We start from the raw sequence: 26944 nt of genomic DNA, 5'->3' as shown, positions 1-26944 counted from the left end.
TAGATAGTTAAAAACAGAAAGAATGCAAGGTAAGAAACCACAGAGAGTAAGCCCGTGAGCAGCATCCCTCCACTATCTCTGCACTAGCTCTTGTCTCCAGTTCTTCCAGCCTTGACTTCCCTTGCAGATAAACCACGCCTGGGAGCAGAAGTAAATCCTACCCCCGCCCCTGTGAAGCTTTGGTAATGGTTCTCATCATAAGAACATGAAAACTACCTCTAACCTCCAACAACCGCTCATCTTTCCCCCTTAGAAAATGGAGGTGCATGGGGAAGCCCCCAAGGATCGAGTTTCTGAGTTTGATTACGAATTTCTCCCTGAACTCTCTGCTCATCTCAGGGTGGATGCAGTTCAGCTGGCAAAGACCCAAGACAAAGAAAGGCATAAAAAACGGATGAAAATGAAGAAAGGTTTTTAACTCACAGACAGACGCGCAGTGAAGCCAAATGACTAAAGACTTTTGTGGATTCAGATCATGGACTCCACAGGAGATGGCAGCTGCTGGGTTTTACCACACTGGGGTGAAACATGGGGTCCAGTGCTTTTGCTGTAGTGTAATCCTCTTTGGTACGAGTCTCAGGAAACTCCCCATAGAGAGCCACAGGAAACTGCATCCAGAATGTGAGTTCCTTCTGGGCAAAGATCTTGGTAACATTGGCAAGTATGACATCCGGGTGAAGAGTCCAGAGAAGACGCTGAGAGGTGACAAAGCAAGGTAACCTGAGGAGGAGGCCAGACTGGAGTCCTTTGAGGACTGGCTGTTTTGTGTCCATGGGACATCACCACATGTACTCTCAGCAGCTGTCTTTGTCTTTACAGGTAAGTGGATTCCAGTTTGTGAGGTGTTTCTGAGGTATTTAGAGCTTAGGTTCCATTTGGTGGGCGTTATTTTTTAAATGAACCCTCACTGATGAACTGTGTTATATTAGACATAAGATGTAGTACATTAAATTTCAAGTGTAGCAATTTTGCTTCTGCTTTAATATATGTTTAGTATAGCATTATACACACACACACACACACACACACACACACATGCCTGTGTAAAGTAAAATATAGACCTTAAATGTATCAGCAGTGGGCTAAGGGTGTAGCTGAGTGCTAGAGCACTTCTGTAGCCCCTACAAAGGACAGGCATGCTGGAATCTGTCTTCTTCTGATAGTACGATCAACTCCTAGACACAGCTGGTGCCATTGCTGGGCAGTCAAAGCCTTTCATGTATCTGTAGGTAAAAGGAACACTGCAGTATTTCTCCCGTGGTGGATGCTTGGGAACCTGGGAAGAAGGAGATGACCCCTGGAAGGAACATGCCAAGTGGTTCCCCAGGTAAGCTTCAAATGATTTGTTCTTGAAGTATTCAGCTTAAATAAATGTTTTAAATGATTTATTCCATTTTATTATATATGTACATATATATGCTCTGTGTGTGTACAAAAGCATGCACGAGTGCCTTGTGGGGGGATGATGTGTGTGTGTGTGTGTGTGTGTGTGTGTGTGTGTGTGTGAGAGAGAGAGTGCACTACAGAGCCCAAAAGAGGGCATCAGAGCTCCTGCATATGGTGTTACAGATGACTGTGAGCTGTTATATGGATTTTTAGACTCCAACTCAGTTCCACTGGAAAAACAGCCATTGCCCTAAACCATGAAAGTCAATTTCATGGTTTTAGCCAATTTCATGGTTTTGGTTTGTTAGTTTGTTTGCTTGTTTGTTTAATTTTATGTCCATTAGCGTCTTACCCACATGCCTGTGTTGGGGTGTTAGAAGCCCTGGAATTGGACTTAGAGATTGGTGTGAGCTGCCATGTGGTGTCTGGGAATTGAACCCAGGTCCTCTGGAAGAACAACCAGTGTTCTTAACTTCTGAGTCATGTCTCCAGCCCTCATGGTCAGGTTTTCAAAACGCAAAACAAAACTAGAGACCAAAGAGTCACATTATTGGAGTTTCCCTTTGACATTTATAACTTTCCCTTACCCACATTAGGATAACTCTAGAACTTTTCAAGCAAGACTTTGTCATATTGTGAAAATTCTGAATCACTTGAAATTAAACAGCTCCCCCCACTTTAGATAATATCTTATATAGATTTGTGTTGGTGTGTGTGATGAAGCTAGTGTGTGTTTGTATGTAGAGTATATGTGTGTGTACATGTGTGGGCTTAGGAAGCCACAGGCCTACATAGGAGGGCATTTTCCTGATCACTCTCCCCTCATGATTTTTAACCTCAAATCATTTCATTTTATTGACACAGTGACACAATATTCTTGCCTACCTGATACCCCCCACTTCCAAGCACACATAATCTAGTTCTATGTCCCTTCCTAGATCAGGTCATGTCACCTGAGACAGTGGTGAGGTCCGGGCCCACACTGCTGCTGAGGGCCATGTCTGAGTTCCTGGCCCTGGAACAGCAGGGAGTCTGTTACCATTAAAGGCCATGTAGACATACCTGGTCTTGGCTGCAGCCTGGAGCCATTTGGTGTCTGAGGGCCGTGCAGAACTGGCCCCATATCTCACTGACTGCTGCACTTGAGAGAGCCATCCTTGTCTCTAACTGGCTGCAGCACTGGGGAGAGCAGCCCGGAAGCACCTCTCTCAGGAAGCACAGTAGAGCTGGCCATGGTTTCATGGGTTGCAGATGAGCCAGTCCCAAGGGCATGAGCTAGGGAGAGCTGGCCTCACCCCCTCTCCGGCCATGTGGTAGTGTGGAGGTCTCAGGCAAGATGCCCCTCCCATCCTTGCTGCCTGGGGCAGGCTGGAGAGCTGGCCCCACTCCTAATCTGGGCAGCATGGACAACACAGGGCAATACCACACTATCCTAGAAGAGTCCCGGTGAGGATCTAGTACTCAACAGTGTTGCAGTAGAGAGAAATCTTGAAACAGACCAATGACTCCTTACAATGAACATTTACAAGTAAAGATGTGGGGACAAAAGGGAATACTGTGGGGCTCACTGTGACACACTACAGCTCCCACAGCAAGATTTGGGTGTTTTAGTTTTCATTTTATTTTTTGATTTTCTCTAGGAAGGGCAGTTGCAAGGGAAGATACAAAGGGATAGGGACATAAGTGGGATTGGGGTGCATGATACAATGTTCACAAAGAATCAATAAAAAGTTAACAAGAATATATCATATAAAAAGTTTTAAAACTAAAAATGTTCAAAAATGATCAACACATTAAAATATACATTGTGATAGAAGGCATGTCTAACATACTACTGGGAAATTGTGTTTTTTATTACAGATGTGAATTTCTTCAAAGTAAGAAATCCTCAGAGGAAATTGCCCAATATATTCAAAGCTACAAGGAATGTGTTCATGTAACGGTAATTTACAACAGCCAACTTTTTCCAAAATCTTTTTACTGCCTAATGTCTGAGGTGAGGTGAGCTGTTTGTTTGTTTTTAAGGTTTGTTTGTTTTATGTAAAAGAGAATATTGTAGCTGTCTTCAGGCACACCAGAAGAGGGTATCAGATCCCATTGCAGATGGTTGTGAGCCACCTTGTGGTTGCTGGAAATTGAACTCAGCATCTCTGGGAGAGCAGTTGGTGCTCTTAGCATCTGAGCCACCTCTCCAGCCCCCATTGTTTTCTCATGGTTTCTGTGACTTTCTTCCTTTCTCCTTTCTCCTTTCTCCTTCTGCCTCTTACTCACAGAGTATGGGAGGGTTAGGCCATTGTCTTGCTAAGCTAGAATCACTTCTAGTTGTTTTGTTGTTGTTGTTGCTGTTGTTTTTCCTGGCTGGCTTTGGGCTGGTTCTGCCTGCCTTTTGCTGAGAACTTCTTGTGAAAAATCGGGGAAGAGGGCTCTTCCTCAGGGGGGAAAAAAAAGCTTGGTGAAGTTTCCTTAGATAGCATATTGTTCAATTGGTATGTGCCTCTGAAGTTTGCTCCTCTGTGTCTTAATTCTGCATTAATTTAAATGCATCTGCAGTATGCAATCTAGTTCTGTTTTTGAGCTGGGTGCTTTGTATGAGTGACCCTGTCTGTGATTTCCACTTGACTACAGGTATATAACACTCACTGTTGTTTTACATTGAATAAAAAATTTTCCAAGTGCTAGAGAGAATGCTCAGTGGTTAAGAGTAATGACTGCTCTCCCAGAGGTCCTGTTTTCAATTCCCAGCAACCATATGGTAGCTCACAACCACCTGTACTGGGATCTGATGCCCTCTCCTGGTGTGTCTGAAGACAAGTACAGTACACATACACACACACACACACATATATGTGTGTGTGTGTGTTTTATGTATATATATGTTTTATGTATGTAGATATGTTTTATGTATATATGTTTTATGTATATATGTTTTATGTATATACGTTTTATGTATATGTGCTTTATGTATATATATTTTTGTGTATATATATATGCTTTATGTATATATATGTGTTTTGTGTATATATATGTTTTATGTATATATGGTTTATGTATATGTTTTATGTATATATATGTTTTATGTATATATGTTTTATGTATATATATATGTTTTGTGTATATATATGTTTTATGTATATATATGTTTTGTATATATATATGTTTTATGTATATATATGTTTTATGTATATATGCTTTATGTATATATATGTTTTATGTATATATGTGTGTTTTATGTATATATATGTTTTATGTGTGTGTGTATATATATGTTTTATGTATATATAGACCAGTAGGGAGAAGGTTCACCTGAGATCACCTGAGTAAGAGATCAACTGCTTGTGGGAGTGGGGAAGCATTCTTGAGCAAGCAGAATTAACATCAAAATACAACCAGCATCAGGGCAACCCACAACACACAACCCCAGGTTTCAGGTTATCTTTATTCTTTGAAGATCTGTGCATGGCCAGCCCATCCATTTGCCATCCTTATTGAGATTCTCAAGTAGATCAGCACATTCAACCTCAGGTTGGCAAGATTTTGTCTTAGAGTTGTTGCTTTAAAGGGAAATGGGAAACAGTCAGGTATGAGAGACTTAGGAGGGTCTTGGGCTTCTGTTCATTCTGGTGCCAAACCAACAGGATTCAAACTTCACACATTCTGGATTTTATTCATGGAGGTTAACCTGATAAGAGTAATCCTTCATTGCTCTATTCAGGTGTCTTAAAAAGTTTCCTGCTTCAAACAGCTACATTACTTGATTAAAACAATGTTAAAATTAAATTTCTATCTGCTTTAATTTAAAACAAAATACTTTGCAGATTCATGAGAACAACTAGGCCTGAAGTTTTACAAAGTTTTGAAAAGTAACATGGAAATGAATAACTCTTAATGAATATTTACTTTTATTTTTGTATATCATGTACCATATAAGTTTTAAAAGCTAAGAATTGAACCCCATACTCTGTAAGAGTCTTCAGTGCTCTTAAGCCCTGAGCCATCTCCCCAGGCCCCAGAGAGAATGAATCCCGCATTGCATTCTAAAACATGAATCATATACAGAAGTGGATAGAAAGTGTGGAGTGCCCCAGTCTTTGCCTCTCTGTCCCAGCAGTTATAACATAGTCGCTCTTGGGAATTTATTTCTTCCTGCTTTTCTTTTTTTTTTCTTTTTTCTTTTATTTTAAAGTATATTATATTCCCTTTTGTCTTTTTTTTCCTATTTTGTATTGGTTATTTTTATTATTTACATTTCAAATGTTACCCCCATTCCAAGTTTCCCCTCCACAATCTCCCTGCCACGGACCACCCAGTTGGATATGGGGGTCCCTAGGATGAGGGTCCTCGAAGTCCAGGTGGGTAAGGATTTGGTGGTGACAAACAGGAACAAACACAGAGGCAGTTTGAATCTGAGTGTATTTTGCAGCTCTCAATCAAGGGTTTTTGTGCATTAAGAAAACAAATATTACAACTCTGAGAAACTATATTCAGTGAAGCAATCACAAATACCATCATTATCATTTGGCACAGAAAAGCACAAAAATCAAGCAAACATCACAACTCTAAAAAGATGTATTCAGTGAATCACAAACAGAACAGGTAACATCATTATCAATATAAATCATCCAAATATAACAACTCTGAAAGGATGTACTCAGTGGAGCAGTCGCCCAAGGCTAGTGACATATTTCCAAGAGCAGGTTAATACATCTAATGTGGTCAATAATTGTTTAACATCTAATGCCTGATGTTTTATAAATTTTCAAAGCATAAATTTAAATTATTTTAATTCTTTACCATATACCAAAACCCACCTCCAAGACACAACTGTAGCCATATGAAATTTTATTGTTGTAAATGATTAATAAAGAAAAGTATTGGTTTTCCCCAGAGATAAGGTCATGTTAGCGACCCCATCTCAAGGGATGGTTTCTTACCCAATATTCTCACTTAAGATCTTGGCCTAGGCTACCAGGAATGTGAAAATAAGAAAAGGAATAAAAAGAAAACAAAGAGATAAATTGCCATGAGAACTACAGCTCAATATGTTTGCTCTAGCCGTGAGTTCCACAACCAGTTCCGGGAGACGTCCTTCTTTTCTGGTTCAGTCTATTTGAGTGCTGTAGGCTTCTTGTATGTTTGTAGACATCTCTTTCTTTAGATTAGGGAAGTTTTCTATAATTTTATTGAAGGTATTTTCTGGCCCTTTAAGTTGGGAATCTTAACTCTCTCCTATACCTATTATCCTTAGGTTTGGTCTTCTCATTATGTCCTGGATTTCCTGGATGTTTTCAGTTAGGAGCTTTTTGAATTTTGCATTTTCCTTGACTGTTGTGTCAATGTTTTCTATGGTGTCTTCTGCACCTGAGACTCTCTCTTCTATCTCTTGTATTCTGTTGGTGATGCTTCTGGCTATGACTCCTGATCACTTTCCTAGGTTTTCATCTCCAGGGATGTCTCCCTTTATGATTACTTTATTCTAGTTCTATGTTTAGATCCTAGATGATTTTGTTCAATTCCTTCACCTGTTTGGTTGTGTTTTCTTGTAATTCCTTAAGGGATTTTTGTGTTTCTTCCTTAGGGCTTTTACCTGTTTACCTGTGTTTCTTTTTTTTCCAAATTTTGTTGTTTTTAACCTTTGTTTAAAATACACACTTTCCAAACATAGGTGTTTTCCATTAAGAATATTTTGGGTTTTCTTTTTTTGTTGTTTTTTGTTTTATTTTTTATTTGATATATTTTTAATTTACATTTCAAATGATTTCCCCTTTCCTGGCTCCTCACTCCCCAAAAGTCCCATAAGCCCTCTTCCCTTACCCTGTTCCCCCATACACCCCTACCCACTTCCCTGTTCTGGTATTGCCCTATACTGCTGCACTGAGCCTTTCCAGAACCAGGGGCCACTCCTCTGTTTTTCTTGGACATCATTTGATCTGTGGATTATGTCTTGGGTATTCCAAGTTTCTAGGTTAATATCCACTTATCAGTGAGTGCATACCATGATTGATCTTCTGAGTCTGGGTTACCGCACTTAGTATAATGTTCTCCAGCTCCATCCATTTGTCTAAGAATTTCATGAATTCATTGTTTCTAATGGCTGAATAGTACTCCATTGTGTATATATACCACATTTTTTTGTATCCATTCCTCTGTTGAGGGACATCTGGGTACTTTCCAGCTTCTGACTATTATAAATAGGGCTGCTATGAACATAGTGGAGCATGTATTCTTATTACATGCTGGGGAATCCTCTGGATATATGCCCAGGAGTGGTATAGCAGGGTCCTCCGGAAGTGATGTGTCCAGTTTTCTGAGGAACCGCCAGAATGATTTCCAGAGTGATTGTACCAATTTCCAACCCACCAGCAGTGAAGGAGTGTTCCTCTTTCTCCACATCCTCGCCAACACCTGCTGTCTCCTGAGTTTTTAATCTTAGCCATTCTGACTGGTATGAGGTGAAATCTCGGGGTTGCTTTGATTTGCATTTCCCTAATGACTAATGATGTTGAACATTTTTAAGATGCTTCTCAGCCATCCAAAGTTCTTCAGGTGAAAATTCTTTGTTTAGCTCTGTACCCCATTTTTAATAGGGTTATTTGGTTTTCTGGGGTCTAACTTCTTGATTTCTTTGTATATATCGGATATTAGCCCTCTGTCAGATGTAGGGTTGGTGAAGATCTTTTCCCAATTTGTTGGTTGCTGATTTGTCCTTTTGGTGGTGTCCTTTGCCTTACAGAAACTTTGTAATTTCTGAGGTCCCATTTGTCAATTAAAGAAAGAAATCAAAGACTTTTTAGAATTCAATAAAAATGTATGCACAAAATACCCAAATCTATGGGACACAATGAAAGCAGTGCTAAGAGGAAAACTTACCTGTGTTTCTTTAAGGGAGTTATTTATGTCTTTCTTAAAGTTCTCTATCATCATCATGAGATGCGATTTTAAATCAGAGTCTTGCTTTGCTGGTGTGTTGTGGTATCCAGGGCTTGCTGTGTTGGGAAAACTGGGTTTGATGATGCCACGTAGCCTTAGTTTCTGTTGCAAATGTTTTCGCCCTTGCCTCTCACCATCTGATTATCTCTGGTGTTAGGTGGTCTTGCTGTTTCTGACTGTGGCTTGTCCCTCCTGCAAGCCTGTGTATCAGTACTCCTGGGAGACCAGTTTTCTCCAGGAGGAATTTGGGTAAGGGAACTGGGGCACAGGGTCAGCTCCGGGGTGTAGATGGACACTGGAAGGATCCTGTCCCCGGCTGTTCCTTAGTTTCTGTGTCCTGATGGCTCTGGGCAGGTCCTTCTTGGGCAAGGAATTGAACAGGTGGTCTTACCTGTGCTCACAGGTGTGTTGGCACTCCTGGCAGACCAGCTCTCTTCTAGTGCTATCTGGGTATGGAGAGCTGTCTCCTTTCTGCTTTTCTAACCATCCGCAAAGGTAACAAAAGCACAGGTCGTCAGATTATTACACACACACACAGAGAGAGAGAGAGAGGGGGGGGGCAAGGGAGGGAGAGGGGGAGAGAGAAAGAGAGAGAACTTGAACTTTAGCATCAAAGCCTACTGGTCTCACCTGCATCCTTTTTCCCAAGCTTACTGAAATGACAGTGTCTTTTTGCTAATGAAGAACTACGAATGGACACGTTTAAGGACTGGCCCCAAGAATCACCTGTAGCAGTTGAAGTTCTGGTCAGAGCAGGCCTTTTCTACACAAGTGGGTCAGTATTTCCTGTCTATTAGATATTCTAATCCCCATCATTCCTAATAGATCCCTTTGCTGCCCTTTAAGACCTCCACTTTTCCATAACTCCCTTGGTGCTCAGCTGAGGTCTAGACTGTATTCTGGGGGATTACTGTATAGAGTAAATCACCTCCCCTGCTCCCTAATATTTCTTCAATCAGAACTTATATGGGCATATCTACGTTTAAAAGTTTCTAAGAAATATGCTGTTTTCCGAGGAAGAAAAGTGCCCTTTTAAAGAGTTGGGGTTCCCCAGGGCTGGGGAGATGGCTCCCTCAAGGTTCTCTCTCCTCACACTCACTCAACCTTTTCTTTTTCAACTCCCCACTCTAGACAAGCTGTAAACTCTAGACCCCAGGAGCTTTGACCAGGCTGACAAGGAAGCTGTTCTCTGCTTGAACAACGCCTCCATTGTTCAAGAGTGCAAGATGGTGGATCTTCTATTTCCAGTTGGATCCCTTGGCCCTGGCACATTAGAATTCCTTCCTCAGAATACAGTCTCATGAGCGATGTGCTCTTATTTCCTATGGAGTATACCTGGCAATAATATGAGGAGAGACAAGTGGTTCTTCATGATCTCACTGGCATAAAAGCTCCTATGTTTGCTCCTGTGTTTTGCACATGATCGTCAAATATATTCTGTGTGATTTACTTAGTAAGCAATTGCGTTTTGGATGCCTATGTCTGTGAATGTCCACTATGTCATTAGTGTCCAGAACAGACAGAAATCTCTGCTCTCATCTAGCTACTGTTCCAGATTCTGATGGCAAATATTTCAGGACAATGGGTATGGGAAAGGTTTTATCAAAGAAATGACCAGCCCAGTGAAGGATCAAGAGTCCTGTGTGAACTCCTGAATGACTTGGCCACACAATGACACACAATGACTTGTTCTCTTGAATGACTTGACCACACAATCCAACTGCAGATAAAAATAGGATTTTACTGTATAATCTGGAGTTATTTTCTTGTGATTTTGCAGTGGTATGTGCTGTTGAACTGACCCCTTTCCTTTTGTAGGCAAAACATTGTCCAGTGTTTTTCCTGTGGAAGATGTATGGAGAAGTGGGAGGAAGGTGACGACCCAATAGCAGATCACAGCAGGTTTTTTCCCAAGTGAGCAAAATGACTTCTCCTGACTTTGAACATAATTCAAGCCCCTAAGATCCTGCCTCTGGCTACAAAGGCTGGGTTATTGTCTGTGAGTCTTTAAGTTCATTTTAGCTGTTCTCATGGACTGGCATTAACTCTGCTTCATCCCACATGCTCAGAGTGTTCTCAGCATTACTTTACAGAGGACATGAATGTCTCATATGATCCCACACTGAGGACGTCTCCTCTCACTGATGTCTGACAAGGCCATCCTCTGCCACCTATGTGGCTGGAACCACAGGTCCCTTCATGGTGGCTTAGTCCCTGGGAGCTCTGGGGTACTGGTTGGTTCATATCGTTGTTCCTTCTATGATGATGCAAATCCCTTCAGCTCCTTGGGTTCTTACTCTAGCTCCTCCATTGGGGACTCTGTGCTCATTCCATTGGTTGGCTGAGAGCATCCACCTCTGTATTTGTCAGGCACTAGCAGAGCCTATCAGGAGACACAAATTATTGAGAAAGTAATGAGTTTGCATGGAAATTACTTTATTATTAGATATATTCTTTATTTACATTTCAAATGTTGTCCCCTTTCCTGGTTCCTACCACTCCCACTTCCCTGTCCTGGTACCCCCCTACACTGCAGCATCAAGCCTTCCCAGGACCAGGGCCTCCCCTCCCTTTGATGTCCAACAAGGTCAACCTCTGTTGTCTATTTGTCTGGAGCCATGGGTAACACCATGTGTACACTTTGGTTGATGGTTTTGTCCCTGGGAGCTCTGTGGAGTACTGAGTGATTCATAATGGTCCTCCTATGGCACTGCAAACCCCTTCAGCTCCTTGGGTAATTTCTCTATCTCCTCAATTGGGGAATTACTCTTAACAGATTAAATAAAATGAAAAGGGAGACTGCAGATGTGTCATACAGAGCAGTATCTTGATGATGTTTTTCAGACTGTATTGTTCATAAGGAAAGCCTGAGTTTCCTACAGAGACAGCAACTGTGTGTGCATGTTTGTGTGTGTGTGTGTGTGTATTTGTGTGTGTGTTTGTATGTGTGTATGTGTGTGTATCACTGAGCCAACGCACAAATCTGTGAACTTGAGTTCTAAATAAGTACTATCTTTTCTAAAAAAAAAAAAAAAAAAAAAAAAAAAAAAAAAAAAAGAGTCTATGAAGAAGTGTGTTATTTCAGAACTGAAAAGAGGAAGGTAAAAGATAGTTCTAGAACATTTGCTCCTATTGCAAAGTCTGCTAATTAGTTTCTACAAAGGCACAGGGTAGAGACTAGTGATCACATGATCTACAGAATGTCATATTTAGGGTAGATGGTGGAAAGCTCTCAGAGTAGTGAACCATGCTTTACTGAGGAGGGTGGATGCCCTAGAAGTGTCTGGCAGGAGGTGAGATGGAAGGGAGGGGTCTGAAGGCACTGTGCAGTTAAGAGAATGACCTTCAGTGAGGACCCCAATTCAGAAGACAGAGTAGAGAGGGAGAGGCAGCCTGCATTTGGATAAAGAGACATGTTGTGGGAGGATGGAGGAGGCAGCAGCAGGGAGCAGCAGGGAGCAGCTGAATGCTGACCCTTTCTCCTGCCCTTGGAGAGGACAGTGATGAGGAGGGACTCTGCTAGGTGGGGCCCCCTAGACTACAGACTGTGTCAGTCACAAGCTGCTCACAATGGAACAACTCATGAGGATGGTTGTCTTGTGTCTCCCACAGCCCAGGCTCTGGGTTCTCTCAGGAACCTGGAGGAACTGCTCCTTCCCTCTGGGGACGGGACTCACCAAGTGGCCAAACTGATTGTCCAGCAGTGCCTGCAGCTTTCCTCTCTCAGAGTTCTCGCCTTTCACCACATCTTGGATGATGACAGTGTGATTGAAATTGGTGAGTTTCCCTCAGAGAAAGAGCTTCCCTTGTGTGGAAGCAGTGGCGTCACTGAAGCTGCCTGCTGCAAGTGTCTAGAGCCTGGAAAGGCCTCCAAAGGCTTCCTCATGTCCCCCATCACCTGCTTCCTCTAGTGACCTTCTGCAGATGTAGATTCATCCTGGTCTGACTGGGAAGGTCAACAGTGTCTTTTTTCTCTCAAATTAGGGTGTGTGTGTGTGTGCGCGTGTGCGTGTGCGTGTGCATGTGTGTGTGTGTGTGTGTGTGTGTGTGTGTGTGTGTGTGTGTGTGTGTGTGAGAGAGAGAGAGAGAGAGAGAGAGAGAGAGAGAGAGAGAGAGAGAGAGAGAGAGGGAGAGGTGTAGAAGTATGCAGTCTGTGGTTTTCTTTTCCCAGGGCTGAGATTGAACTCAGGACCTCACTTGTACACTAGAGCAGTGTCTAACCCTGCACCACAGCACAGTAACATCTGTGACCCCTGGTCAGACACACTCTGACTCAACTGTATACTGACACCACAGTGTACTGTGGTGAAATGTAGAGCTGCTTCCACTTCCTGCTCATGTTCCTGCAGCCTCAGTTATCCATGGCAGTCAGCCAGGTTAAGGCACAGAGCTTCCACAGAGCCCAAACCCAAGTTGTGTCACTTCTCCAGCAGTGCCCTCTATGCCCTCACAGACAACCACTGTGTGCTCTCTCTCTCCCTCTCTCTCCCTCTCTCTCTCTCTCTCTCTTTCCCTTTCTCCCTCTCCCTCTCTCTCTTTTTCTCTCTCTCCTTCCAACCTCTCTCTCTCCCTCTCTCTCTCTCCCTCTCTCTCCCTTTCTCTCTCCCTTTCTCTCTCCCCTTCTCTCTCTCTCTCTCTCTCTCTCTCTCTCTCTCTCTCTCTCTCTCTCTCTCTCTCTCTCTCTCTCTCTCTCCAACATAGCTGCATTAGCCACTAGACATTTCATGTGAGGGAATCCTGTATGATAGGCCTGGTTTGCCTACTTTTTCCCAAGACTGTGTTTGTGCTTTATATGCTGAGTAGCACATGTGATCATAGATCACTGTGATTGTGCCTTATGTGCAAACTAGCACATGCGACCACAGAGCATTGGCCTCACCTGCTGAGACACCTCAGTGTGGTAACAGTGTCCATCTTTCCATGGACAACCGACAGCTTATCCTTAGCCATCGTTACAGTTTTACAGTCAGGCAACTGCACTTACACACGCCATAGCATCAGATTTCGAGAATCAAGAAAACCAGGGACAGCAGGCCTTGGGTGGGGAGGGATGAGCTGTTCTCTGGTCCTTCCAGAAGAATATCCATTCAGGGAATGAGGAATACCCCCTGACTATCATAGAAGATCACTATCCAGGACACGGGAGCAACACTTTCTTAGGGTCTCTGTCTTTATACTCAGGCTATAGCATGATTCTGGCTGAAATCCACCCTAACCTTCCCCATAGTAGGGAAAGGTGTTTAGACAGTGATGAAACAAAAGCTCTTCTAGATCTTCACTTTCAATGTCACCATGAGTCTGGCTCCATTTCCTTCAGAGCCCTGCTCTCAGTAAGCAGGGAGTGCCTTCTGAGATATAGGCAGACGGCTCTGTAGTAGCCACTGAGAGGACAAGCTTTTAGGACTGTCACCTTCCCTTCTGCATAAAGAGAGATACTGTTGACACAATTTCTCAATTCACTGTACTGTACCCTATCCATAGCCAGGCTCTGCCTTGACATATGTCCTCCTGTGAGACAGAGAAGTCCACATTGCCCTGACAGCTGAAACTCTCTGTACTTGACTTCCTGGTGTCTTCTTCCCCTTTCTGTTTGACCGGGTGTTTTCCTATCAATCAGGCAGCTGTTTCATGCTTTCAAAGCACAGTCTCTAAACATCATGTTGTGCATGTCCCACTTTCATTGTCAGGGTTTGGGAGTAGTTCCAATAACTTGTGAGCATTATTGATGTCCTTTGGATTCTGTTTTCTTAAGTGTTTTGTTTTCCAGCCAGGGTGGCAACTAGAGGAGGTTTCCAGAAACTGGAGAACTTAGATCTTTCAATGAATCACAAGATTACTGAGGAAGGATACAGAAATTTCTTTCAAGCCCTGGACAACCAGCCTAACCTGCAAGAGTTGAACATCTGCAGGCATATCCCAGAATGCATTCAAGTCCAGGCCACCACTGTCAAGGCTCTGGGTCAGTGCATGTCCCGTCTGCCCAGCCTCACCAGGCTCGGGATGCTCAGTTGGCTGCTGGATGAAGAGGACAAGAAAGTGATTAATGATGTGAAGGAAAGACACCCTCAGTGCAGACGCTTGACTATCTTGTGGAAATGGATAGTCCCGTTCTCTCCTGTTGTCCTGGAGTGAAGGATGCTCCTGAAGGCTACTGACAATCCTAAATACCTGATTTCCTTAAACTCTACTTCAGCTGGGCATGGTGCTACATACACACCTAACTTTCAACATTTAGGACACTGAGGTGTGAGAATCAAGAAGTTCAGATCAGCCTGGGTTTCATAGCAAGATTCTGTCTCACAACTAAAGACATAACTAACCATCCTATTAAAGAATATCTATTAACTGTAGGGCTGGATGAGTGTTTTTGCCTTCATTTATTTCTATGGACTAAATGAACTGCAGAGGTCAGAAAAGTGTGTTGGGCCCTCCTGGGCCTGGAGTTATAGATAGTTGAGAGTCTCCATTTGGGTGCTGGTCACCAAACCTTTGTCCTCAGTAAAAGCTACAGGTGCTCTTAAACCCTGATCCATCTATCCCAAGGCTGATAATATTTTGAAAATCTGCATGCCCATCACTAAACTTAGGAGCTACCATGAACAGTGCCTTTTCAGTCCTTGTATACTTCTCCTGTCTAAAGACTAGAGCTTCCTTCAAGTTCATACAAGGAACCTTCCAATACCAAGGTCAACAGGAAAGGGCTGTTGAAAGGAACATTGATCCACATAAAGCCAAAACGTCATAGGAGCATTAGGTGGAGGATAGACATGGCCTGTTCATAGATTGAATCAGTCTATTGAGTCTATTGAGTCAACTCATGAGGAAGCACGAGTCGACTTTACCACAGGATGCAGCTGACTCTCTCTAGGAGATGCTCTTCAGTCTTTGTAGAGCTTTTGCATAATCATTAGTTTTGGTGTGATTGTACATCTATTGCCAATGGGAGGAAAATATTGGACTTAGAGAAAACTGCTTTTGTTAATGAGAGCTTTTGAAAATTTTGCATGTGCTGTAATGGCCTTGTGATTTCCTCAGGAATTCATAGTCTTTGGTATATATGATTCTAACTATTAAGGACTTCACATTTGAATAGTAATGGCCACCATAGTCTCATATGTGTGAGATAACTTTTGGTTGAAAGTCAATTTTTCTCCGTATTAAAATGACTACTCAGCTTTTTTCTTGGGACCATTTGCTTGGAAAATTTTTTTCCAGCCCTGTACTCTTGGGTAGTGTCTGTCTTTGACACTGTGGTGCATTTCCTGTATGCTGCAAAATGTTGGGTCCTGTTTTTTCATCCAGTCTTTTAGTATATGTCTTTTTATTGGGTCCATTAATGTTAAGAGATATTAAGGAACAATGATTATTGCTTCCTGTTACTTTTGTTGTTAGAGGTGGAATCATGTTTGTGTGGCTATCTTCTTTTAGGTTTGTAGAAAAATTATTTTCTTGCTTTCTCTAGGGTGTAGTTTCCCTCCTTGTGTTGGCAGTTTCCATCTATTATCCTTTGTAGGGCTGAACTTGTGGAAAGATATTGTGTAAATTTGATTTTGTCATGGAATATCTTGGTTTCTCCATCTTTGTTAATTGAGAGTTTTGCTGGGCTGGCATTTGTGTTCTCTTAGAGTCTGTATGACATCTGCCCAGGATCTGCTAACTTTTATAGTCTCTGGTGAGAACTCTGGTGTAATTCTGATAGGTGTGTCTTTATGTTACTTGACCTTTTTCCCTTACTGTTTTTAATATTCTTTCTTTGTTTTGTGCATTTAGTGTTTTGACTATTATGTGACAGAATTTCGTTTCTGATCCAGTCTATTTGGAGTTCTGTACGTTTCTTATATGTTTATGGGCATCTCTTTTTTTACGTTAGAGAAGTTTTCTTCTCTAATTTTGTTGAAGATATTTACTTACCCTTTAAGTTGGGAATTTTCACTTTCTTCTATAACTACTATACTTAAGTTTTTGCCTTCTAATTGTGTCCTGGATTTCCTGGATGTTTTGGGTTAGGAGTTTTTGGGTTTTTTTTTTGTTTGTTTGTTTGGTTGGTTTGTTTTTTTTGCATTTTGCATTTTGCATTTTCTTTGACTGTTGTGTCAATGTTTTCTATGGTATCTTCTGCACCTGAGATTATCTCTTCTATCTCTTGTATTCCGTTGGTGATGCTTACATCTATGACTCCTGATCTCTTTCTTAGGTTTTCTATCTCCAAGATTGTCTCCCTTTGTGATCTCTTTATTGATTCTATTTCTATTTTTAGAACCTGGATTGTTTTTGTTTAATTCCTTCACTTGTTTGGTTGTGTTTTTCTGTAATTTCTTTAAGGGATTTTTGTGTTTCTTCTTTAAGGACTTCTACCTGTTTACCTGTGTTCTCCTGTATTTCTTTAAGGGAGTTATTAATGTCCTTCTTAAAGTCTTCTATCATCATCATGAGAAGTGATTTCAGAACCAAACCTTGCTTTTCCAGTGTGATGGTGTATCTAGGACTTGCTATGGTGGGAGAATTGGGTTCAGATGATGTCATATTTCCTTGATATCTGTTGCTTGTGTTCTTTCCCTTGCCTCTCACCATCTGGATGTCTCTGGTGTTGGTTGGTCTTGCTGTCCATGACTGTGGCTTGTCCCTCCTACAAGCCTCTGTGTCAGTACTCCTGGGAGACAAGTTCTCTCCATCATGAATTTGGGTATAGAGAGCTGTGGTGCAGGGTCAGCTCCAGGGTGCAACCAGAAACCTGAAGGTTCCTGTCCCTGCCTGTTCCTTTGTTACTGTGTCCTGATGACACCGGGCTTGTCTTTCTTGGGCCAGAAATTTGAGCAGAAGTGGTGGTGTTACCTGTGCTCACAAGTGTGCCAGAACTCCTGGGAGAACAGCTCTCGTCTGGCAGGATTTGGGATGGAGCACTGTGGCACAGGATCAGCTCCAGCACAAACAGAAACTGGAAGTCAATCCAGTGGTTTTCATTTCACAGCACCCCTCCCCATCATCCTTCTCTTACATCCTTTTTACCTCTTCTTCCACAACATTCCCGAGCCTTGGTTGTACAAGAGGAGACACCAAGAAAGACATGCCATTTAGGGCTCAGCACTCGATCTCTTACTATAATCACTAATCTTGTTTGTTAATTTTATTACATCTGGAATCATATAAAAACCAAGCAATTGGGCACAAAGTGTGTGTGTGATGGATTTTCTTGATTGGATTATTTACAGTGGGAAGAGCCACCCTAAATCATGGCCACACCTTCAAGTGTCAACCTACATAAAAGATAGGAAAGAAGGATGCTTTTGCTTTTTTCCTGCTTCCCCCCTCTTTCACTATCCTGTTGCCTAGGCATTCCTTCACTAGTATTAGAACTTACTTCTTTGGGATTCCAGAGTAGAGTGATGACCAGCTGAGACATCCACCCTTGTAGACTGAACCAGATTCTTGGTCTTTATGATAAGGAACAGTCATTGTTGAACTAGATGAACTGGTCACAGCCTGTAAGCCACTGAACTGTGTGTGCATGTTTGTGTGTGTGTGTGTGTGTGTTCTGTTAGTTCTGTTACTTTAGAGACCCCCAACTAAAACACTCAGCACTTTGATGAGTTACACATCTCAACATCAACTGCTATTGGCTGCAAAAAGAAGTTTCTCTAACTAAGGTTGGAGCAGCCAAGGTCCACAAGTATAAACAGAAATATTTAGATGACCTTGAACAACATAGGCATCCAGCAAAAGAGCAATAGTTGTGTGTAGAGGGTGGCTCTGATTCTTTAATCAGGAATCTGTGTTTACTGAGGCTGAAGGTCTTTGCCCCTAATTGGATTTTGGCCTATCAATAAAGATGCCAGTAGCCAATGGCTTCAGCACAGGGTGGGACGGTGAGAGTTGTGAAGGCAGGATGCAGAAAGAATCAGGAAGACTAGGGAAGAGGAGAAGGGACACAGAAGTGGAGGAGCTAAGGCCAACCAGCAATGTGATTTTTTAAGTGGCCTCTAGCCACTTCCCTGACTGGGCCTAGTGTAGCAGAGGAAGAATTAGGGGTGCACAGTTATTGCATTATCCAAGGCATTTCAAGATTTTCTGATTAACTGGTTGTGTGGGGTGTGTGTGTGTGTGTGTGTGTGTGTGTGTTCTATTTGTGTCTACTCTAGGGTTAATGACCTACCTCCCCCGACATGAACTTTGGATGAGGATTACAAGACTAGGCAGGAAATTCCCTTCAGTAAACTGCCCTCAGATGTACTGAGAATGAGGTTTACTACATCATAGCAGACATGCCACTATTGCACAAGTAAAAATCCTTGGCCTAGTGCAATAGTGATATAGCATACAGAAACCAGTACTGAGTAAGATCACTGATGTCCTCCCAACTTCCTACATCCTGTGTAGCATCTTCTGGCACTGAAAAAGCTAGGAAGTTTCCTAGTCAGTTTGAGAGTGATTTCTTTATGCTCTACAACAAATATATATATATATATACATACATACTCAAGGGACTCTGTAGCTGTTATTTCCTTTTCCCAGTAAGTTCTCTTTTATGTTATAGTCAAAGTTCTCTAAAGGAATAGAACTGATAGACTATATAGATATAGGTCTAGATATAAAGATAGATAGATAGGTAGAGAGAGAGAGAAGGAGAGAGAGAGGTAGGTATGGGTATATATCCAAATACATGGGATTTATGAGACTGGCTTACAGGATATAGTCTAGATAGTCTAGCAGTGGCTATATGAGACATATTGTCCAATGATGTGTGAGACAGCCATTGCTAGAATGGCCAATAATTGCTAGCTGTTTAGTCTATAAGACAAGATGTCTCGCCAGTCCCCATTTGGCACCGGAGTCCTAGTTCCTGAAGAGCTGCTGGTCTTCAGTCTATGTGTTATTCATGCAGAAGTTGGTTCTAATACCAATGAAGGAATGCCACAGCGAAAAAGGATAGATGAACTTGCACAGTGAGCGTGAGGGCGCACGCAAAAAGCAATGTTGTTCCTCTGTGTTTTATTATCTGGGCTGTCACCAGAGCGTATTCTCCACTGTTAGGATGAGTCTTCCTCCTCCAAGTAACCTGAACAACAAAACTCCTCACAGAAATGCCCAGAGCCATTTTCTTTGATTCGAGGTGTAGTGAGGTTGGCAACCAAGATTAGCCATCCCACAATGGTTTGAGAGTTCTGTAAAGGATCAAAGGATCATGTGTTGAAATGGAATACCCATTGTAAGTTTCTAGGAGTGGAAACTATTGTTTTCGAGGTGGGATCTATGTAAGCTGATTAGAATAAATCATTGAGGTGGTCCCATTGGATCCTGGTGAGTACCTAAGATAGATAAAAAACAGTCTATGTTCACACATACATGGTAAGTAAAATAATATTAGAAAATTAAAAAAAAAGATAGCAGGAAGGAGAAGGGAGAGGGAGATGTTCAGATACAAATGTTAATGGAGAACTCTGTGTCTGGACTTATGCTGTGGTCTGAATGTGAAACGTTCACACAGGCAGCTCGTGGTTTGAGAATTTAGTGTCCAGCTGGTAGCACTACTAGGTAAGAGTTTGGAACCTTTAAGAGATGGAGCATGCAGAGGACTGTTGGGGAGCTGGCAGAAGTATTGGAGGAGCAGAGGGAGATTGCAACCCCACAGGAAGAACAACATCAGCTAGCCAGACCACCCAGTGCTCCCGGGGACTACACCACCAACCAAGGAGTGTACAGGGAGGGATCTATGGCTCCAGATACATATGTAGCAGAGGATGGCCTTGCCTGACATCAATGGGAGGGGAGGCTTTTGGTCCTGTGAAGGTTTGATGCCCCAGTTTAGGGGGATGCTGGAGTGGTGGGGCAGGAGAGGGAGGGTGGGTGGGGGAGCACCCTCATAGAGGCAAAGGGGAGGGAGGAGAGGGCAGATGTGGGGTGGGGGGGTTGTGGAGAGACAACCTGGAAGTGGGATATCATTTGAGATGTAAATGAATGGAATGATTAATAATTAAAAAAAGAGGTGGAGCATGGTGGAGGAAGTGGGTCACTGGAGACTTTATAGCCTGGTGCCACTTCCTGCTTGCTTTCTCGGCTTTCTTTGCTGCTGCTGCTGCTGCTGCTGCTCTGTGAACAGCTGGTTTCCTGCTCCTGCCAAGCCTTCTCTGCCACGATGAAATACAGATCTTCAAACTGTAAGCTAGAATAAACCTTCTTTTCTGTGAACTGCATTTGTCCGGGTTATTTTATTCCAGCAACAGACAAAGTAACTACAGGCTGTGCTAGGGGAAATGAAAGTAACCAAGCAGAGCCTTAGGCTGCCAAGCAAGGGCCAGCTCCTTCTGTACTGGGAAGGAGCAGGAAGTAGAGTTGGGTGAGTGTGTCTATAGATAAGAACATGACGTTCATCTAATAATTATTAATGAGACAATGAAACTGTGTGTGTGTGTGTGTGTGAGAGAGAGAGAGAGAGAGAGAGAGAGAGAGAGAGGCAGACAGACAGACAGACAGAGATAGAGAGAGATCAGGAGACAACTGTAAAAAGTTTTGAAGATTGATAGACTCCAATCCCCAAAGACTTGAGGATTGATAGAAGTCCAGGTAACCATTGTTGGACATTTTAAATGCTAGTGACAAGGAGTTATTATTTATCTTGTTACGGATAGTCAGATGTGGTATCTATTTCCATAAGGAAACTCCTCCTGGTCATTATCTGATGAAAGAGTAGGCTTTATCTTAAAAGATTCAGCTTGACCAGGTATGGTGGCACATGCTCATAGTCCAACCACTCAAAAAGCTGAGGCAGGATGATGTCAACTTTGAGGCTGACATGCACAATCAAATGAAAACCTTCAGTTTGCAGCAGCTTTTGTAAATATATTGGTAGCTAGGCAAATTCCAAGTTGAATGAGGTCAATAAAGCATCATGTGAAAGATTTAACTGTACCCAAAAGCAGACTTGATATTCCTTTGACAGTGCTAGAATGTGTGGGTTAGCCATATGCTTATACAACGGTGTTCTTTGTTTTGTCATATTTTAAAATTTTTTGGTAATATTATATCTTAGTACTGTGCTTATATTATTTCTACCCACCTCTCTCCAATCCCATCAAACTGCCTCTCAAATTCCAGACCCCTTCTTTAATTATTACACACACACACACACACACACACACTGAGTACATCTTGTGTTGCTCATATGGATATGTGTTCAGGGCTGAGCACTTGGGATTGTATAACACATTAGGGGCTTGTCTCTGATGAAGAGTAAATCTCCTCTCAGTAGCCTAAACTTCTTACAGAGGTGAGGCTTTGTAGCATTTTCCCTGTCATGACAAAACAGAAATCAAAAAAATTAGAACATCATAAGGGAATGCTTTGAAAACTTATAGCACATTAACTTGGAAAACCTAAAAGAAACGGAAAGATTTCTAGATTCAAACCATCAAAGTTAAGTCAGGAAGTGATCAATAACCTAAACAGACCCATAATAAATACCACATGTCACTGGCATGTCAAACGGGTATCCTTCTTCAGGTCTTGTTTAGCCAACCATATTGTCGAGATGCCATGGGTGCAGCTTCCCTGTTGTGTATGGATGATATTGACTGTGAGTTTGTCATACACAGCCTTTATTATGTTGAGGTGTGTTCCCTCCAGTCTTACTCTCTAGGGCTTTCATCATGAATGCGTGTTGAAATGGTCATCTCTCATGATGGATGGCCATGCCATGTTTGTCAGTGATTTATTACATTTGTTGACTTACAAGTATGGACGGAGCCATCCCTGCATCTCTGGGGTAAAAGCCAACATGATTGTAGCAGAGGAAAACTTTGTTTGACATGTGCTTTTATTTGGTGTGTGAATATTTTATTGAGAATGCTTGCATCTGTGCTCATGAGCTATGTTGCTGTGTCTTCACCTCATTTTGGTGTTGAAGAAATACCAATAGAAGAGGATTGAATGTGTCTGTATGCTTTGAATAATTTGAAAGTCATGGTTGTAGTTCTTTGAACGTTTGGTAGAATTCTTCTGTGAATCTATCTGGAACTGGGCTCTGTTTATACAGAAGGATTTTTATTACTCTTTGATCTCTTTATTTATTATGGGTCTGTTTAGGTTATTGATCACTTCCTGACTTAACTTTGATGGTTTGAATCTAGAAATCTTTCCGTTTCTTTTAGGTTTTCCAAGTTAATGTGCTATAAGTTTTCAAAGCATTCCCTTATGATGTTCTAATTTTTTTGATTTCTGTTTTGATATTTCTGTTCATCTCTTATTTTATTAATTTGTGTCTCTTCTCCTGTTCTTTTGGTTAATTGAGCCAAAGAACTGTCAATCTTGTTCATCTTCTCAAAAAAAAATAGATCTTAGATTTAGTGATTCTTTGTTTCCATTTTGGTAACTTGTACTCTGGTTTTTATTATTTCTTGCTGTCTATGGTTTGGGTCTGGTTTGCTCTTGGTTTTCCAATTTTTTATTTGTATTAATGGCATTAAGCCATTTATTGGTCCTCTTTATGATTTCTTAATGGAGGCCATTAGAGCTATACATTTCTCTTTTAAACTTCTCTTACTATGTCCCAGAGATTTTATTGTGTTGTGTTTTCATTTTCATTTAATTACAGTGTTTTCTTTCTTTCTTGATATCTTTCTTGACCTATTTATCACTCAGCAATGTGTTACTAAGTCCCTGTGAGTTTCTGTAATCCCCAGAGATTCATTTGTTGTTGATTTTAAGCTTTATTGCATATGGTCACTTAGGATGGTTTTTGTTGTTGTTCTTGTTGTTCAAAAGACCTGTCTCCTGGAGAAAGTGAGGCATCAAAATAATCTACTATCACTGAGTTTGAGTTAGTCTGTTTCGAGACCTAGTAGTATACTTTTTAATAAATTGGAAGTGGTAGAATTTGGTGCATATGTGTAATGTCTTTTGGTTAATTGCTCATTAAAATGAAGTGTCTTCCTTTATCTCTTCTACTTTGTCAGGTTTTAGGACAGCAACACCTGCTTGGTTTCTGGTCCCTTTTGCTTGAGATACTTTTGTCCATTTCCCTTTAAGGCAGTGTCTGTCCTTGAAGGTAAGCTGAGTTTCTTGTAGACAACAGAAAGATAAATTTTGCTTCTTAATGCTTCCATCTAATCTGAGTCTTTTGTTTGGGGAGTTGTCATAATTTGATTTCTGTTCCTGTGACAACAACTATGTCCAAAAATGACTTGGGGAGGAAAGGGTAAATTTGGCTTGCAGGGTCTAATGGCAGGCCATCATGAAAGGAAGCCAATCAGAAACTCAAACAGGACAGAACACTGGAGGCAGCAGAGGCAGGCAGCAGAGACCACTGAGGAGTGCTGGTTACTGGCTTACTCCATAGCTTACTCAGCCTGCCTCCTAATACATCCCAGGATCATCTGCCCAGGATGGTACTTCCCATAGTAGAATGGGCTGTCCAAGTCCCTCATCAAAAAAATGCACCCCACAGAGGACCAGGAAGTCTGCTGTGATATTGTGCTTCCTAGAAAAGGTAGGGAAGCCTGGCAGTGGTGGCTCACACCTTCAACCCCAGCACTTCGGAGGCAGAGGCAGGTGGATTTCTGAGTTCAAGGCCAGCCTGGTCTACAGAGTGAGTTCCAGGACAGCCAGGGCTACACAGAGAAACCCTGTCTCAAAAAAACAAACAAACCCCACCCCCCAAAAAAGAAAGAAATGGCAGGGAAACTATCCCCATTTCTACAACAGTAATGGTTATAAAATACCAAGTGCTCAGCCCTGAAATTGTGTATATAAAAGCAACATGTGTGTGTGTGTATGTGTGTGTATAAAACTGAACAAAGCAAGTTGCATTTATATATTTGTGTGCATGTAAAATGGTAGTAAAGAAAAAGCAGCAACCAATTTGAGAAGGATTAAAGGTGGGGCAGAAAGGAAGTGGGGGAATGATGTAATTATATTTTAACTCAACTTAAAAAAAAGAAAGAAAATTCCCCACAGATTGTCTATAGGCCAATCTGATGAAAGCATATTTTTTAATTTAATTTTTATTTTAAGTGTTAATTAATTAATTAAAATTTCATCTCCCTTTTCTTGTTCTAATTATCCATTTACTCCTCTTGGTTCCCTCTTGAAATCATAATCTCTATATCTAAATTATTGTTGTTGCATAATTGTGTGTGTGTGTGTGTGTGCACATGTGTGTGCCTAAATATAAAAACAGCCTTTCTAGTCCATTTGGTGGTACTTGTTTGGCATTACTTGTTTGCATATAATCTGAGGAACCACACTTGGTATTAGATAACCAATCAGGGGGCTGATGTCTGGGAAAACTGCTTTCTGCTCTCAGAATTCCTAGTTTTTGGCCTAGGCCAGGGCTCTGGGAGATCTCTTCCATGTCAGCACGTCTATGGGTGTTGTCATTGTTCGTGCCTTGTTTAGGCTGCCATTTTGTTGAGGGTCATGGATGAAGGTCCCCTGTCATTAAAGAGCCATAGTCCCACAGCAGACTTCCTGTTTCTTTGTCTCTTAAAGTCTCCTGGCCCCTCTCCTGAGATGTTCTCTGTGTCTTAGGGGCAGGGCTCATGTTGTAGATGTATCAGTTGTGCCTGGGCACCCAAGACCATGTGTTCTCTGCATTTTGACTGGCTGTCATTCTCTGTAATGGTCTCTGATGAAGGCATTTTCTCAGTTGAGGCTCATTCTTCCCATGTGACTCTAGTTTGTGTTAAGGTGACAAAAATACTAACCAGTCAAGGACTTCAGGCCATTAATGTGAAGTTATTATTGAAAGGGTGTGTTGAGTGCTGCCATTTCATTGTTGTATGTTTGTGGTCTTAGTCCTATTTTGTCTTTCAGTAATTAGAACTTTGTTTATGTTCTTTAGTCTCTTGGCTATGCTTATTTTCAGTCCAAAGTATTGCTCCTCTGTATTGCTGACTTACGGAAAAGAATTCTTTAACCCTGTTTAAATCTTGAAAAGTTATTCTTTGTCCTTCAACTATGACAGATAGTTATGCTAGGCACAGTGATTTAAATTGGCATCTTAGTTGGGGTTTCTTTTGCTTGATTGTTTGTTTTCCTTTTTATTTTCTATATTCTTTGTTTACATTCCAAATGCTTTCCCCCTTCCCGGTTCCCCCCTCCCCATATGTCCCATAAGCCCTCTTCCCTCCACCCATTCCCCAATCACCCCCTCCCATTTCTCTGTCCTGGTACTCCCCTACAATGCTGGATCAAGCCTTTCCAGGACCAGAGCCCTCTCCTTCCTTCTTCATGGGAATCATTTGATAAGCTAATTCTGTCTTGAGTATTCAGAGCTCCTGGGTTAATTAATATCCACTTATCAGTGATTGCATTCCATGTGTATTCTTTTGTGATTAGATTACCTCACCTAGGATGATATTTTCCAGTTCCAACCATTTGCCTAAAAATTTCATGAATTCATTGTTTTTAATTGCTGAGTAGTAGTATTCCATTGTGTAAATATACCACATTTTCTGTATCCATTCCTCCATTGAGGGACATCTGGGTTCTTTCCAGCTTCTGGCTATTATAAATAAGGCTGCTATGAACATAGTGGAGTATGTATCCTTATTGAATGCCAGGGAATCCTCTGGGTATATGCCCAGGAGTGGTATTAGCAGTGTCATGCCCAGCTTTTGGAGGAACCACCAGATTGATTTTCAGAGTGGCTGCACCATCTTACAATCCCACCAGCAGTAGAGTAGTGCTCCTCTTTCTCCACATCCTCACCAACACCTACTGTCTCCTGAGTTTTTAATCTCAGCCATTCTGATGGGTGTGAGGTGAAATCTCAGGGTTGTTTTGATTTGCATTTCCCTAATGACTAATGATGTTGAACATTTTTCAAGGTCCTTCTCAGCCATTAGAAGTTCTTCTTGTGAAAATTCTTTGTTTAGCTCTGTATCCCATTTTTAATAGGGTTATTTGGTTCCCTGGGGGTCTAACTTCTTTAGTTCTTTGTATATATTGGATATTAGCCCTCTGTCAGATGTAGGGCTGTTGAAGATCTTTTCGCAATTTCTTGGTTGTTGTTTAGTCCTTTTGACAGTGTCCTTTGCCTTACAGAAACTTTGTAATTTTATGAGGTCCCATTTGTCAATTCTTGATCTTAGAGCATAAGCTATTGGTGTTCTGTTCAGGAAATTTCCCCTGTGCCCATGTCCTCCAGGGTCTTCCCAGTTTCTTTTCTATTAGTTTCAGTGTGTCTGGTTTTATGTGGAGCTCCTTGATCCACTTGGAGTTGAGCTTAGTACAAGGAGATAAGGATGGATCAATTCGCCTTCTTCTGCATGCTGACCTCCAGTTGAGCCAGCACCATTTGTTGAAAAGGCTATCTTTTTTCCACTGGATGTTTTCCGCTCCTTTGTCGAAGATCAAGTGACCAGAGGTGTGTGGGTTCATTTCTGGGTCTTCAATCCTATTCCATTGATCCACTTGCCTGTCACTGTACCAATACCAATCAGTTTTTAACACTATTGCTCTGTAGTATTGCTTGAGGTCTGGGATACTGATTCCCCCAGAAGTTCTTTTACTATTGAGAATAGTTTTAGTTATCCTGGGTTTTTGTTATACCAGATGTTTCTATGGTTGCAATGATACACTGTGACCAAAAGCCAAGCTGGGAAGGAAAGGCTTTATTCAGCTTATACTTCCATATCAT

The 26944-nt window shown here is 41.7% G+C and overlaps 1 protein-coding gene and 1 pseudogene across 5 annotated transcripts in view; both read left to right on the top strand.

The window, feature by feature from the left end:
- The first annotated feature begins 256 nt into the window (after window positions 1-256).
- Window positions 257-14663, top strand: LOC127666676 (baculoviral IAP repeat-containing protein 1a-like; annotated as a pseudogene).
- The window catches only part of LOC127666605 (baculoviral IAP repeat-containing protein 1b), a 75361-nt gene continuing 49042 nt past the window's right edge, over window positions 626-26944 (top strand). For 3 of the 5 annotated variants that reach the window (XM_052159533.1, XM_052159534.1, XM_052159531.1), the window contains exon 1: window positions 20352-20465. The gene's annotated coding sequence lies outside the window, so the exon portion shown is untranslated. Of the gene's footprint in view, window positions 716-20351; window positions 20466-23258; window positions 23351-26944 lie in introns of those variants that run through there. The other 2 variants (XM_052159532.1, XM_052159535.1) reach the window with 2 other exon arrangements.

Source organism: Apodemus sylvaticus, chromosome 16, assembly GCF_947179515.1.
Source record: "Apodemus sylvaticus chromosome 16, mApoSyl1.1, whole genome shotgun sequence".
Lineage (NCBI taxonomy): Eukaryota > Metazoa > Chordata > Mammalia > Rodentia > Muridae > Apodemus > Apodemus sylvaticus.
This window is presented reverse-complemented; position numbering and strand designations above follow the sequence as displayed.